At 52.0% G+C, this 5,821-nt stretch overlaps 1 long non-coding RNA gene across 1 annotated transcript; it reads right to left on the bottom strand.

The window, feature by feature from the left end:
* Positions 1-797: 797 nt before the first annotated feature.
* On the bottom strand, positions 798-1,106 carry LOC113015429 (uncharacterized). Its single transcript, XR_003271106.1, has 2 exons — positions 1,077-1,106; positions 798-994 (listed from the first exon to the last, which is right to left on the bottom strand). It is a non-coding gene; the product is annotated as an uncharacterized LOC113015429 (long non-coding RNA).
* Between the last annotated feature and the right edge of the window lie 4,715 nt (positions 1,107-5,821).

Below are 5,821 nucleotides of genomic sequence, written 5' to 3'. Positions count from 1 at the left end.
ACCAAACATTCTGTGCATAGAATATTCATGCGGAATGTTGGTACCCAACATTCTGTGCACGGAATGTTTGTGTGGAATGTTTGTACGGAACATTCTGTTCATGCGGAATGTTCATACCCAATATTCTGTGCACGGAATGTTCATGCAGAATGTTCGTAACCAACATTCTCGGTATGAAATATTAGTGTGGAATGTTTGTTCCCAACATTCTGTGCACAGAATGTGTCATGGTCCTGGGTCGGTGACCCAGCGCTTTTAGTTTGTTATCATTTTCTAGATGATGATTGTTTAAGTTCTGTGTTATATTCGGTCTGCCTCTGAGTCTGCGTCTGTATCTGTCTGTCTATGGTGTCACCCCATCTGTTTGTGAATCTGTCTGTTTAGTTCAATGTCTTGTCTGGTTCCATGTGTCTGAGTTTCCTGTTTTATTGTGAAGGACCGTGTCGTATGTGAGTGTGATCAGTTTACGTTTCCCCTGTCCCGTCAGCCCAGATTCCTCCCAGCTGTGTTGCCCTCCTGTCTCTCATCCCCTGATTACTGGTGTGTGTATTTAAGCCCTGTGTGTTCTCCTGCCTGTTGCCGGTTCGTCTGTGTTCCTCTGTGTCAGTCTGTGTTACTTGGGCTACGTTCACACTGCAGGCGAAAGCGCATCAAATCCGATTTTTTTGACCCTATGCGACCCATATCCGATCATGCTATGACAGTGTGAACGGCGCAAATCCGATATTTTCAAATCCGATCTGGGTCACTTTCGTATGTGTTAGGGGTTCCGAAAGAGACTCAGGCGCAGGCCAGGGTTTCCTTTTAAGCGAAGAACAGTGCGTTTATTTACAGTGAACACAATCACCAAGTGGCTATGTACAATGTGCAGGGGAAACGGGTCCGGGTCGCCAGGGTCCGTGGGAAACAGGGTTAGGGGAAAAGGTGCTCCACACTTTCTGTACAAAAGGCTCCTCCTCAGTCACTCCTCTCAGAATCCGGTTCCAAAAACGATCTAAACACAAAAGGTCGGGTTAGCGGGATAATAACAAAGGGCTTTCAAGATACAGGTTGGCAGATACACAAGTTTGACTGACGCTGATAGTTCAACGATCCAGCGAAGACTAGTGCAGACTCGCCATCTAAGTAGTGCAGTAATCAGCTGGGATCAGCAGCCGGTGTGGTGATGAGCAGGTGTGTGGGCCAGCAGCGGGAGCCCGCAGTGAGCATCGCCGTGGCGAGAGAGAGAGAGAGAGGGCGAGAGAGAGAGGGCGAGAGAGAGAGAGAGCAAACAAACCACAAACATATTGCCCAATAGAGGATTGACCAGCAGGGCACAGGGACCATGACAGTACCCCCCCCTCAACGGGAGCCCCCCGGCGACCCACCAGGCTTACCAGGATGAGACAGATGGAAGGCCCGCAGCATACGCTTGTCCAGGACAGCGGCCCGCGGAACCCAGGACCGCTCCTCAATGCCATAGCCCTCCCAGTCCACAAGGTACTGGAAGCCACGCCCGCGGCGGCGAGAGTCCATAATCCGCGTGATGGAATAGGCGGGCAAGCCGTCCACAAGCCGGGCGGGCGGAGGGGGCCCGGAAGGAGGGCACAGGGGGCTATTCTGTACAGGTTTGATTTGGGAGACGTGGAACACATTGTGAATCCTCATGTTGCGGGGCAGCCGGAGTTTCAGAGAGACGGGGTTGATCAGTGCCGAAACCTCAAAGGGACCAATGAAGTTTGGGTTGAGCTTCTTGGACTCAGTCCTGAGAGGAACAAAGCGCGTGGACAGCCATACCTTTTGTCCCACGCTGTATGCTGGAGCTGGTGTGCGGCGGCGATCTGCGGTCTGTTTGGTTCGGTCCTTTGTGCGCAGCAACGCCGTCCGTGCGGCCCGCCAAGCTCGTCGGCACCTCCGTAGATGGGCCTGGACAGATGGCACACAATGCTCACCCTCGACAGAGGGGAAGAGAGGCGGCTGGAAACCCAGTGAGACCTCGAAGGGAGACAGACCAGTAGCGGAGGAAGTCAGACTGTTGTGGGCGTACTCAATCCAGGGTAGTTCATCACTCCAGATGGACTGGTTGGAGGACGCTGTGCACCGCAACATTGCCTCGAGCTCCTGGTTAGCTCGCTCACACTGACCGTTGCTTTGGGGATGGTAACCGGAGGTCAGACTGACCTTTGCTCCTAATGAGGAGCAGAATTCCTTCCAGACGCCAGACGTGAACTGGGGGCCTCTGTCAGACACAATGTCTTCCGGGATCCCATGCAAACGAAACACATGACGGGTAAGCAGTCGTGCGGTCTCCATGGCCGTGGGAAGCTTGGGTAGAGCTATGAAGTGGGCAGCTTTAGAAAAACGGTCCACGACGGTAAGTATGACAGTGTTGCCTGCTGATTGCGGCAGTCCGGTTACAAAGTCCAAAGCTATATGGGACCACGGCCTGGACGGAGTCGGCAGGGGATTGAGCTGTCCAGCGGGCGGCTGATGAGATGGTTTATTCCGGGCACAGTTCGCGCAGGCGGAGACGTACTCCCGAGCGTCTTTAGTCAGAGAGGGCCACCAGAAGTAGCGCTGGAGGAAGTTGATAGTGCGGTGGACCCCTGGGTGGCACGTAAAGCGGGCAGTGTGGGCCCATTGAAGCACTTGAGAACGTACTGATTGAGGGACGTAGAGCCGTTGGGCTGGCCCACCTCCTGGATCCGGTTCCAACACCTGAGCCTCCCGAATGGCTGCTTTGATCCCCCAGGAGATGGCGCCCACGACACAGGTGGCGGGGAGAACGGGAGCGGGCTCAGTGGTGTCCTCCGAGACTGAGAACTGACGGGACAGGGCATCGGGTTTGACATTCCGGGAACCGGGTCTGTAAGAGATGGAGAAGTGGAAACGGGTGAAAAACAGTGCCCACCTGGCCTGTCGAGCGTTGAGCCTCTTAGCTGATTGTAGGTATGCCAGGTTCTTGTGGTCTGTCCAGACGAGGAAAGGCTGAGCCGTGCCCTCCAACCAGTGCCGCCACTCCTCCAGGGCTAGTTTTATCGCCAGCAGTTCCCGATCCCCGACGTCATAGTTTCTCTCTGCAGGGGACAGACGGCGGGAGAAGAAGGCACAAGGGTGGAGCTTACCGTCCTTCCGTTGCGACAGAACCGCTCCAACCCCTGAGTCGGACGCGTCGACCTCGACCACAAATGGCTGCGTGAGGTCGGGTTGGATCAGGATGGGGGCTGAGGCGAATCGTTTCTTCAGTTCTTGGAAAGCTGCCTGAGCTTCTTTGTTCAACTGAAAAGGAAGCTTGGGAGAGGTTAGCTGGGTCAGCGGCAAGGCAACTCGGCTGAAGTCCCGAATGAACCGCCGGTAAAAGTTGGCAAATGCAAGGAAACGTTGCAGTTGGTGCCTATTAGGAGGTTCCGGCCACTCAACAACGGCTTTTACCTTCACAGGGTCCGGGCGGAGGTTTCCTTGGTCGATTATGTACCCCAGGAATGCAACGGTGGAGACGTGGAACTCACACTTTTCTCCTTTGACGAACAATCGGTTTTCGAGGAGTCGTTGCAGGACCTGTCTGACATGGGTCTCGTGCTCGGATTGGTTTCTGGAAAAGATCAGGATGTCATCTAGATAGACAAAAACAAAACGGTTAATGAAGTCTCTGAGCACGTCGTTCACCAGGGCTTGGAACACCGCAGGGGCGTTAGTGAGACCAAAGGGCATGACAAGGTACTCGAAGTGGCCGAGGTGGGTGTTGAAGGCGGTCTTCCACTCATCGCCCTCACGGATGCGAACCAGATGGTATGCGTTTCGCAAATCCAGTTTGGTGAAAACAGTAACCCCCTGGAGGAGCTCGAAGGCAGAACTGAGGAGCGGCAGAGGGTATTTATTTTTTACTGTGATGTTGTTTAATCCGCGATAGTCAATGCATGGCCGGAGGGTTTTATCCTTCTTTTCGACAAAGAAGAAGCCTGCCGCGACTGGAGAGGTGGAGGCCCGAATGAGGCCGGCAGCCAGGGATTCCGTGATGTACTTGTCCATAGCGTCTCGTTCTGGAAGTGAGATGCTATATAGCCGACTGGTGGGTAAAGGAGCTCCCGGGAGCAGTTCGATAGCACAGTCATAGGGTCTATGCGGAGGGAGTGACTGGGCGCGGGCCTTTTGAAACACCTCAGCTAGGTCGTGATAAACAGAGGGCACATTAGTTAAATCAGCTGATTCCAATACCCCAGAAGAGGGCGTTTCAACGCTTGGAGGCGAGGCTGCTTTAAGGCAGGTCATGTGGCAGTCCTCCCCCCACCCAGTGACACGCCCCTTCAGCCAATCTATGTGAGGGTTGTGCTGTTGTAGCCAAGGATGGCCGAGAACTAGTGGAGTGCGAGTTGCTTTAAACACCAAAAAACAGATTTCTTCAGAATGATTGCCAGAGAGGGTGAGCTCGACAGGCTCCGTCACCAGAGTGATGTCTGGAAGGCGTTGACCTGACAATGCCGTAACACGTAATGCATGAGGCAGGGGCTCCAATAGTAACCCAAGTTGCCGGGCTAACTGACAGTCAATAAAGTTTTGTTCCGCCCCAGAGTCGATTAACAAATTCAAATTCAAATTCAAATTTTTTTATTTGTCACGTACACAGTCATACACAGTACGATATGTAGTGAAATGCTTGGACAACTGCTCGTGACCTAAAGAAAACAAAAGAAGGAAAAGGCTATGAATAAGATAGGAAATAAATATGAAAAATTAAAAAGGGTAAATTTAACTAGGAAGGAATAAAATATAAATTAAGGTTAAAAATGAAATAACTGTACAACACAAATTAGAATGAAGGGTAAATTTAACTGGGAAGAATAAGACAAAATATATAAATTAAAGTTGAAAATAAAATAACTGTACAACAAAATACACAATATAGAACTATATAAGAATGTATGAAGAAATCTAAATATAAATAAATATATATACAATAACAGCAGCTGTACAAGTATTAACCGGAAATGAAGAATATAGTGACCAGTGTTGTGCAAAACCAAAGTCCAGAAAGTCCAGTGTGTGTGTAAGAACTGTATATGTGGGTCAGTACTGTGTGGTGGTGTGATTGAGAGACCGTATCGCCTGCGGGAAGAAGCTCCTCCTCAGTCTCTCTGTGTTGGTCTTCAGGGAGCGGAATCGCTTTCCTGACCTCAGCAGAGAGAACAGTCTGTTGTTGGGATGGCTGAGGTCCTTCACGATCTTCCTGGCCTTGGTCCAGCACCGCCTGCTGTAGATTGAGTGCAGGTCAGGGAGCTCGGAGCGGATGGTGCGCTCAGCTGACCGCACAACCCTCTCTAGAGCTCGTCTGTCCTGCATGGTGCTGTTCCCGAACCAGGTTAAGATGTTTCCCGCCAGGATGCTCTCTATGGTGCACGAGTAAAAGTTCCTGAGCACCTTGGAGGGCAGTTGGAAGTCTCTCAAGCGTCTGAGGTGGTAGAGACGCTGTCGGGCCTTTTTCACCACAGTGTTGATGTGACAGGACCATGACAGGTCCTGCGTGATGTGAACTCCGAGGTATTTGAAGCTGTCCACTCTCTCCACTGGGCACTCGTTGATGACGGGGGTCTGGTAGTTCCTCTCCTGCTTAGTGCTGAAGTCCACTATCAGCTCCTTTGTCTTACTGACGTTTAGAAGGAGGTTGTTCCTCTGGCACCGATAGGGAGCGGCTCTTAGAGTGAATGGAAAGCGTGGCCGGTAGTGTTAAACGGGGAGGAGCTTCTTCCTGGCTCAGCTCGCCCACCAGTACTCCTACCATCACTGGCGGGCGCGCCCTTTTGCCCGCGAAGGGCAGGTAGCCACAACATGTCCCCTGTGACCACAA

This window comes from Astatotilapia calliptera, chromosome 22 (assembly GCF_900246225.1).
Source record: "Astatotilapia calliptera chromosome 22, fAstCal1.2, whole genome shotgun sequence".
NCBI lineage: Eukaryota > Metazoa > Chordata > Actinopteri > Cichliformes > Cichlidae > Astatotilapia > Astatotilapia calliptera.
The sequence above is the reverse complement of the archived record's forward strand: the minus strand, read 5'-3'. Positions and strand labels throughout refer to the sequence as shown.